This window comes from Rutidosis leptorrhynchoides, chromosome 3 (assembly GCF_046630445.1).
Source record: "Rutidosis leptorrhynchoides isolate AG116_Rl617_1_P2 chromosome 3, CSIRO_AGI_Rlap_v1, whole genome shotgun sequence".
Classification (NCBI taxonomy): domain Eukaryota; kingdom Viridiplantae; phylum Streptophyta; class Magnoliopsida; order Asterales; family Asteraceae; genus Rutidosis; species Rutidosis leptorrhynchoides.
Genome location: NC_092335.1, coordinates 689,065,636 through 689,074,847, shown reverse-complemented (window position 1 = coordinate 689,074,847; position 9,212 = coordinate 689,065,636). Strand labels below are relative to the sequence as shown.

The 9,212-nt window shown below is 35.9% G+C and overlaps 1 pseudogene; it reads right to left on the bottom strand.

Annotated features, from left to right (window-relative positions):
* Positions 1–2,072: 2,072 nt before the first annotated feature.
* LOC139899498 (uncharacterized) lies at positions 2,073–6,337 on the bottom strand (annotated as a pseudogene).
* Between the last annotated feature and the right edge of the window lie 2,875 nt (positions 6,338–9,212).

The window sequence follows — 9,212 nt, the reverse complement described above, 5'->3', positions numbered from 1 at the left end:
CTTCCGCTGTGCACTTGCTCATTTTAGAGACATTACTTGGAGTCATTCTGGACATATTTCAAAAGACGTTGCATTCGAGTCGTTGAGTTCATCAAGATTATTATTAAGTCAATTATAGTTAGATATATTATAAAATGGTATGCATGCCGTCAACTTTCGATGTAATGAAAGATTGTCTTTTCAAAAACGAATGCAATGTTTGTAAAATGTATCATATAGAGGTTTAGTACCTCGCAATGTAACCAAATGTAATGTATTCGTCCTTGTGGATTAGGACGGGTCGTTAGAGCTCAGGCTCGAGTTGAGTTTCTTGAAATGTGTCAACATCATTATCGTCATCGTCTTCGTCTTTAGGTAAAGATGGAATATAAGGAGTTTGATAATTGAGATTCAGGATGAATGAAATTGTTGTGTTAGGTTCTACAATGACATGTATGATGTGTTACTTGCATAAGCCGCGAAACCGAAGTTTGGTGCAAGTGGGTTGGAAGATTACCTTGTTGACGAATACGTGTATGTTTCTATCAAATAGTTAAATATATCATCAGTGGCGAATTCAGGATTGAAACTTAATGGGGTCTTAATTTTTTTTTTTTCACAACTAATTATATTTGACAGGTATTTTACCGGTTGTTTACCTCCAAAAAACTATAAATCCTAATAATATATGGGGTCCTGCAAAAAAATGAGTGGTGTCCTATACAATTTGAAGAGTACTTCGTAAAAAAAAAATTCCAGACTAGCGGGGTCACGGGACCCCACTCCTCATAGTGTAAGTTCGCCACTGCATATCATTAGCTTGACTAGTTTGGATTTGTGGGATAGTTTTGGTTTTGGATTTGGTTTGTTTTTTGGGTACCATTTTGTGTTATGAATATGTAAAAAGAGAGTAAAACTGGAAGTTATTGTGTGTTAAATTTGTATGAATTGTTGTGTATCTACAGAAAAAAGTAAACGAACAAAAACGAAATGAAAAAAGAGGTGTTTGCAATTGCTAGTTTTCGCTTCATTTTCTCGTCCTCGCACTTGTGTAATCGAGACATATCGCAACACGCAACACGGTCCATGGGAGGGCGAGCTAGGCGCCTTCATAGAAAATGCTTTTATTTCTTGGCTGATAATAATATTATATGATAATGATAAAAAAGTTGAATACATGTATTAATACTCTCGCACGAGTATAGTCTCCCTATATATACAAGGTACCATCCATCACATAGTCTACACGAACAACTAATACATTATAAATAAATAGTACTACTTGTACTACAATGGCAAGCATGACGATGAAAGTCTTATGTGTTGTGGTGGTTTGTATGGTGGTGGTGACACCCTGTACCGTGGCTCTTACATGTAAAGATGTAACGAAAAATTTGTCACCGTGCCTTAGCTATCTCCAAGGTGGCAATGCGGCGTCTAAGGAATGTTGCAACGGTGTTAAGGGACTACAATCCGCCGTGGTAACTCGTCATGATAAGAAAATGGCTTGTAAGTGTATGAAGAAAGCTTTCAAAAAGCAGCCTAACATCAAATCTGATAACGCTGTTGCCCTTCCTAGCAATTGTAGCGTAAACTTTCCTTACAAGATTAGCCTTGACACCGATTGCAACAAGTACGTACGCCAAAACTATATATATTTTATTTCTTATAAGTTATGATGATTTATTTGATTCTAACTATTTGAAACACATTTTATTTGTATAGAAATTGTAATTAATCAATTTGATTGATCGATACGAATGGTTGGATTTTTCAGGTTGACGTGAGCTTTATGTTGAACGCATGGAAATATATCGAATAAAACACTTCATCGAGTGAGTGAGAATTAAAGTATCGACTAGTAACTATAATGAAATAAATGTGAAAATCTTGTTTTCTCTTTATAAATTACGAGTTATATAGTTGGCTATCGTGTATCAATGTTTGCTATCACATAGATAAAACCAAGTAATGAATAAAAACATATAGCTATTGTCATACAATCATACATGGTGTGCTATCAATATAATAATCTTGTTGTATATATCTCGCTGCTTTTATCACGTATTAAGGAATTAAGGATAGGTGTAGCTAAAAGTATTAATACTTCACCCTTAAACTATTCATAAACAAATAATTAAGCAAAAGTGAAGTCACAATCCGCAGCAACTTGCAGGAAAAAGGAAGAGATACATATAACCCATCTTCCGGTCCGTACTAATGATTAAGTCAAATAATCAAAGCTAACAAGTAGTAAAAAAAGGCTATCGCGTTCATGTCTTGTAAACACGAATCAAAAGGTGGATGTCAACTATAAAAACGGGCCCCTGTTGTTCATTCGCTAAGTTATTTTGTTGTTGTGGTTTTTCATCCATGTGTAGGACATTACCAAATGTTAACAAATTTCAATCAACTCATCATAGCAAATATGATTCCACCACAACCCGTCCGAATTTCTCTTGCACATCTTTAGGAGTTTCGATCTGCAAATATGAATCAAATCCAAATGTCAAAAAAATACTAATATGGTGTCTCGTATAATAATTCATGAAAAATAGTGGATTCTTCATATAACAAGTCTGTCATGGGTTCATCCTGAGACCCTATGTGTTGCAGATAGAAAACCCTCATGAATATGTTCAAATAGAAGTGACAATATCGGCCCATTTATTTATGAACAAGACCTTTCTGGTTACTTTATTTTGTCAATAACAAGTTTAACATGCATAATAAAGTTTTAAGCAATGATAGATCCACCATTTATTCCATTAAATCCATCATTTACGTTGGACACGTGTTTAAAAAGTAGATTAGTGTCATAAGAGAGGAAAACGGTCGGATTAGACTTTGTACTGTACAAGCTCAAATAACCCAGTTGGTAAGACATGGAGGACTTGTATATTTTGTAAAAGGGTAAAATCCGATTAACCCCAATGAATCACCAATTTGACCGATTAATCCCTCCAAGGTCCCGACCAATTAATCCCGATTAGCGATTTTTGCAACCTTGACTTATATATTACTCCTATCATTATCCTACTTACCGCATTCAAACCCTTGAAAAGAGCTTTCACTGTGTTATGTGGATTTCTCGACCCAACGACCTATAAAAGCAAAAAGGATTAGAACCCATTATTCACAAAATGCATATGAATAATAATTGAGCTGTGTTACCTTTGACTTCACGTTTTTCAAACCAGCCAGATTTAAGATGGTTTGGACAGTCCTTCCCGCCTTCATGCCACCCTGAATCGGGCCGGGCCAAAGATACACCTAAACAAAAACATATACAGAGCTCATTTATTTATATTATCCATTTGAAAAAGGGATTAAAGAAGTGGTAATATGGTAGCAAACCTTGGTTTTCTTATACGAAGTCTGAATGGCGTGCGCAATTGTATGACCCTCATGTCGTTCCACATAGTGAAGATTTTGAAAACATTTCTCTTGAGCCTGTGATGAAATCAATGTATTGCAACATATAATTGATCAGATATATAATATATAGAAACATTGAAAGATATAATTGATAAAAAATTGTGCGTATTTACTTGGTTCTGATATAGTGTAATAAAAATAAGATAAAAATATAGATGTTCAAAATACAAGTTATAGAAACAAAGTTACCTTCTGAACCACACTTGGAACTGCTGGGCCTTTCGCTTTCGCAAAACCAATGACGCCATGGTAATTCCCACAAGCAAGCATTACAGTATACTTGAATAACCGACCTCCTTACATAAAAAAAATAATAAAAAAATAAAAAAATTATCACAGTTGTAAACGTCTTCAATTCTTAACCAAACATAGTTTAAAATGTCATACCTTTGTAACTTTGGTAGTCCGATTAACATTAATGAGTTTCACATCAAAACCCTGTCATCAACCAAAAAGAACTTTATTTGTTTCTAACCATGATATATACAATACAGATGGGTGAATTACAAGTCACGTGTAGAAGAAAATAAGCTACACAAGTTACATTATTCAGGAAAACAAAAGAAAAAAGCTAACTTTCTTTTTTATTAGAAAGATTTAGATGGCTATATGCATTGAAGATACATTTGGGAGAACTTTTAAGCTATTTGCCCCATTCCCTTTAATTTTCTATTTTTACCCATTTGACCCGTTAGAGTGAAAAAAGATATCTTGAATCTACCCAATCATTTAGGTAATTGGATAAAAATTGCCACCTCCAATATTATTCTAATACAGCAACTAACATGGGTACCTATATAAACAGAAATAACAGATAAGTAACTCAAGGGAAGCTAATCGCCTTACTTTTCTGAAAAGGGGGTATTCTTTTCTTCTCAGTCAGAGTTTCTCTCTTCAGCAAGATCTCGTATCTCCTCCTCCAAAACCTTACCTTTTCTTCCAAAAGTGTGATCCAATTGTGCTAATTTTTCTTCAAGCTGACGATCAATGGCATTTATCTTCTCTAACAGTATATTATCAGCCTCTTTCATATCATCAAAATCTTCCTCATCATCCTCATCTAATGGACCTTTCAGTAGCTTATCTTTTTCAGTATCAGATTCATCATTATGATCATACTGTGAGTGCATGTTCTGAATGACTCCATAGTTTGCAGGGTTATTTGGATCATAAGCTTCTTTCCATTTAACTAATCTGATACCTCTATTCAACTTTTGTTGGAGAAGAAATTTTTCCTTGCCCGTTGCTACTTTCAGTCGGTTCATCAGATAACCAATCACACGGTACTCAGGCCGCAGGGGCAAATGTTTCTCCTCGAATTTGTCAATTTTATACATCAACTTGAAAGCATCATCAATATTTTCTGATCATATATGATAAATCAACACAAAATACTAAGTATGATCACATATAGTTTAACAAAGAAGACCTAATTGGTTAATAAGATAAAAACCGCCTTTTGTCCCATTTCTATTTTAGGTAATCAACCTTTTAGGCTTGAAAACCCCATCAAAGTTCTACATTATTTAATTTAAAATAACCAGCTTTCAGACTTTTTTGTAATATCAGTTTACGCGAAAATAAAAGGTTCCCATTACCAGTCAACAACTAAGACGTGGCAGATGATTCATCAGATAACATTTGACCATATTTTCTGAGCTTCAATAAGTTCATTATCCAGAACAAAAACAGACCAAAGTTGGCTACTTTTTATACAATTAGCCAAACAAAGCATGTTATAATTGCAAGTAGAAAATCATTACTCTAGCAAAAAAAGTGTTTAGCATAACATTGACTACAATATTTAAAATCAATAAACGTACATACCAGATTTAGTGTATTCCCTAAGAAGCTCCTCATGGCGTTTGAGTTTCTTAGCCATGATTTCTTGTCGCTTTTGAATGGCTTCATGAGTGAACCTATGGTCATCTTCTTCACTTTCAGAGTCAGTGGGTTCCTCCCTCATGTTAAGTATACGAGGGTCAACAACTTTTTGATTCTCCTTCTCCAATTTCGCAATGAGAGGGCCCACACCCATGTAATCCTCATCATCTTCAGCATCAATATCAGCTGTACCCAAACCAGCTTTTTGTCTCTGCTCTCTCTCCCTCTGTTTTTCCCTCTCAACTTCAGCTAAAAGGTTTCTAACAACTCTATCACCATAAGAGCCGGCCATTGATGCAAAAAATCGATTCGCATTCTGATTATGATTCGAAGGAAGCGAGGATTCAATGTGATTCATAGTAAATACACTGTTTTGTCTGGATTGAATATGTTGCCATCGTTGTGAAGTAGAAATTGATCTCGAAAAAGAATCGACAGGCTTTAGCCGGCTGATAATGGCTTTTGAAACTTGTGATTTGCTCATGATGTTGACAGTAGACATGTGAGTCAGCTATTAAAACCCTAAATTTAGTGTGTCAGAGCCATACCAGGCGCATGTGTTACAACTTCCTTCAGTACAAACAAAGAATGCATCGTGTTTTAGATATTAAACGACAATTACATTTACAAACAGAATTAAACAAACTGCAAATGAAGACGGATAACACGAACCTGATATCGTAAACAAAAGTTATAAATATTGTAAACAGAATATTAGGGTTCTAAAAATAACATAAGTACGTACATCGAACCAAAATCAATGAACCTGATATCGCGTGACGATGATAGATACTCAGATTTAATCAATTGGTATCGATTTAGTTGTGATTATGAAAACAATTACATTAATATAATGAATTTATTGGTAAAAAGATAACATTTTGTTTGGATTACCTGGTAGACGAATCGATGTAGCGAAAGCAATAAAGCTGCGGCAACGAGAAATGGAAGTGTGAAATTAGGGTTTAAGCGAAATGGGAGAGGCGGAAAGAAAATGAACTAACAAGGCATTCTTCGTACTATTTTGGCTTATGAATTTATTTAGTTTTACTTAAAAGTTTGATTTTTGTTTGTGTCGCAAAATTTGCAATTTGCAATTACATTACTTAAGTGACTCAAGATTTTAAGTTTTTTTTTTTTTATTGAACGGCTAAACTTTTATCAGCGGAGTCAGTCCTCACACACCACTTATTGATCCATGTACACTTTTGTTCCATAAATTTTCAGTTATGCATCTAGATTAATTTAGAAAGTTAAACTTATACTATTATTATGGTAAATATAATTAAGGGTAAAATAGGTATTTAGGTGTAGATGGATCAAAAAGTAGTTTGTAAGGATCACCTCTTTTTATTAGAGCCTAGCATGGCGCTAAAGTTAAAAAAGACTAAAGTTAAAACGGAGACATTACAAAAGTAGAAAAGGAACAAAACAACAAAAATGATACAAAAAGAAAAGGACAACTAAATTAACGGATTACAAAGTCAAGAGATCCGAGAAGAAATAAATTTGGATCTTGCTTGAAGCCATGAAAAAGGATGAGAGTCTAACGTTATCAAATAGGTCTCGATCCTTGATTGAGCCAACATCATGTGAAGAGTGGTTCATATGTCTCCAAATCCACCATAAAGAAACCGCAAGAATACAATACAAACGAGCCTTTGAAGCAGCCAATGCATTAGTTGAAACCAACCAAGTGAAGAAGTCTTCCACTTTAATCATTGTCCGACAATCAATATTAGTCCAAAGCCCAATTCGCCTCCAAAGCAAACTTGCACATGACAACTAATCAATGTGTGATCTCTAGAATCACTGCCAACACTGCATAATGGACAAATGATCATATTGACGTCGAAACCTTTGAAAGCCAAGTTAACACGAGAAATAAGTCGGTTCATAATTAAGCGTCATATAACCATATTTTAATCTACAACAGAAGTATTTTATTCCACCTAGTCTGGTAACAAGATGAAGGCAGATTACTATCGTCGAGTAGCTTGCGAGTCTCACAGACATAGTATGTCCCATCAGAACCTATCTTCCACACCCAAGTATCATGCGAATCACTTAGAATCACGACATTTAAATCAGAAAAAAATTTGCAAGGTTTGCAGCAGCAGGAGGATCCCTCATCCATTCCCATTTTCTAACGACGGCATCCCCAACTCTATGACATATTAAACAATCCATGTACTTTTCATGACGAAATAAAACGATTATATTTGCTTTGTAAGGAGAAATTTCCCACCCATCGATCTTCCCAGAATTTAGTATAACACCCATTTTCAACCTTCATCTGCATAGTATCTTCGACAATTATACCATAAGCGTAGATGCCATAATGGTTTTTATAATACTGTGTCGTAGACCCGATGTGACACAGTCACGACCAACCAATCCTACATGAACGTCATGGATTGCAACCAATGTACGTGTAACACCTCAGCTTAACATGACCACAATATTGTCCGCATTGCCCGCAGGCGCACGGCTTTTTCTTGGCGACCACACACGAGAAGCACTTTCCCAGGAGGTCACCCATCCTGGTAGTGCTCTCGCCCGAGCACGCTTAACTGCAGCGTACTCGCACATCTGCTCTGCATGTGGTCCCAAAACGCGTTGTGTCATTTAAGCATGAGTATTACCTTATAATCCCATGATCACTCATGTTCGTGGGCGATGTGGGATTTGCCTAGGGTGTTACAGTACGAGCCCAAAGGGAGTCCGAATAATGAACAAGACGCTAATGCCATTTAAAAAGGAGAGCTTGGTTGAAAGCTTGGTTACTACCAATGTCGAGACCGCCTTCCTCACGTGATGCAAGGACTTGATCGCATTTGATTCACATCATTTTCCTTTTTTCTTTGCTCCAACACCAAAAGATTCAAGCACACAAAGTTTCAGTGGATTTGGTGACATATACGGGAGCTTTAAGAAGTGACAAATGATAAACTCCAAGACCACCAAGGACGGATTTGATTAAGGTTAATCTTCCGCCTAAAGAAAGTAGATTAGCGGTCCACGTTAAAAGTATAGCCTTGAACTTATCAATCACAGGTTCCCAGTGAGATTTCGATTAGAATTGGAACCAATAGGGCATAGGCAGCCCCAAGAAGATGAATGGAGGGGTGTTTGCTTCACAACTGCATCTGGAAGCTATTGTCTGCACCTGAGCAGAGTCAATACCAATACCGTAAAGTTTTGACTTTGAGAGATTACTTTTTAACCTTGAAGCAAGATGGAAAATATCCAAGACACGGAGAATATTATCCATATTGTGAGTGTTTCAATCCGATACAATAGCAACGTAAACTTCGAAAACAAAATGGGATATGTTAAGGTTGTCAATCGTTACCCCCATGATCAAATCGTTAGAAAGTGCTTCCTTTAATGCTAAATACAAGCCTTCCATATAAGAAAAAGAAACGGAGATAGTGTTGATCTCCTGATGTAAACCACTCTTGATTGGGAACTCAAAAGTATGGCTACCATTCACTACTATGGAGGTTCTCGCCGAAACAAGACAAGTGTTAACTCGTTTTCGCCACTTGTCCCCAACACCAAGTTGCAATATCCTAAAGTCAAGGTATCTCCAATCAACCGAATGAAAAACTTTTTCGAAGTCGACCTTAAAGACCGACACTTTTTTCTTCTTCTTTTTGAACCAATCGATAATTTCACTAAAAGTTAACAGTCCGTCAACAATTTGTCTACCTTTAATGAACGTTGTTCGTTCGTTAATAATCACCGTGCCAATAATTTTGGAAAGCATGTTCGCTAAGATCTTTGAGACAATCTTGTAAAGAGAACCGATGAGAGAAATGGGACGAAAATCCTTAACGTTCATTGGATTATCCACTTTTGGAATTAAAGTGATATAAGGGGAATTAGATCCAAGAGGTAACGAGCCG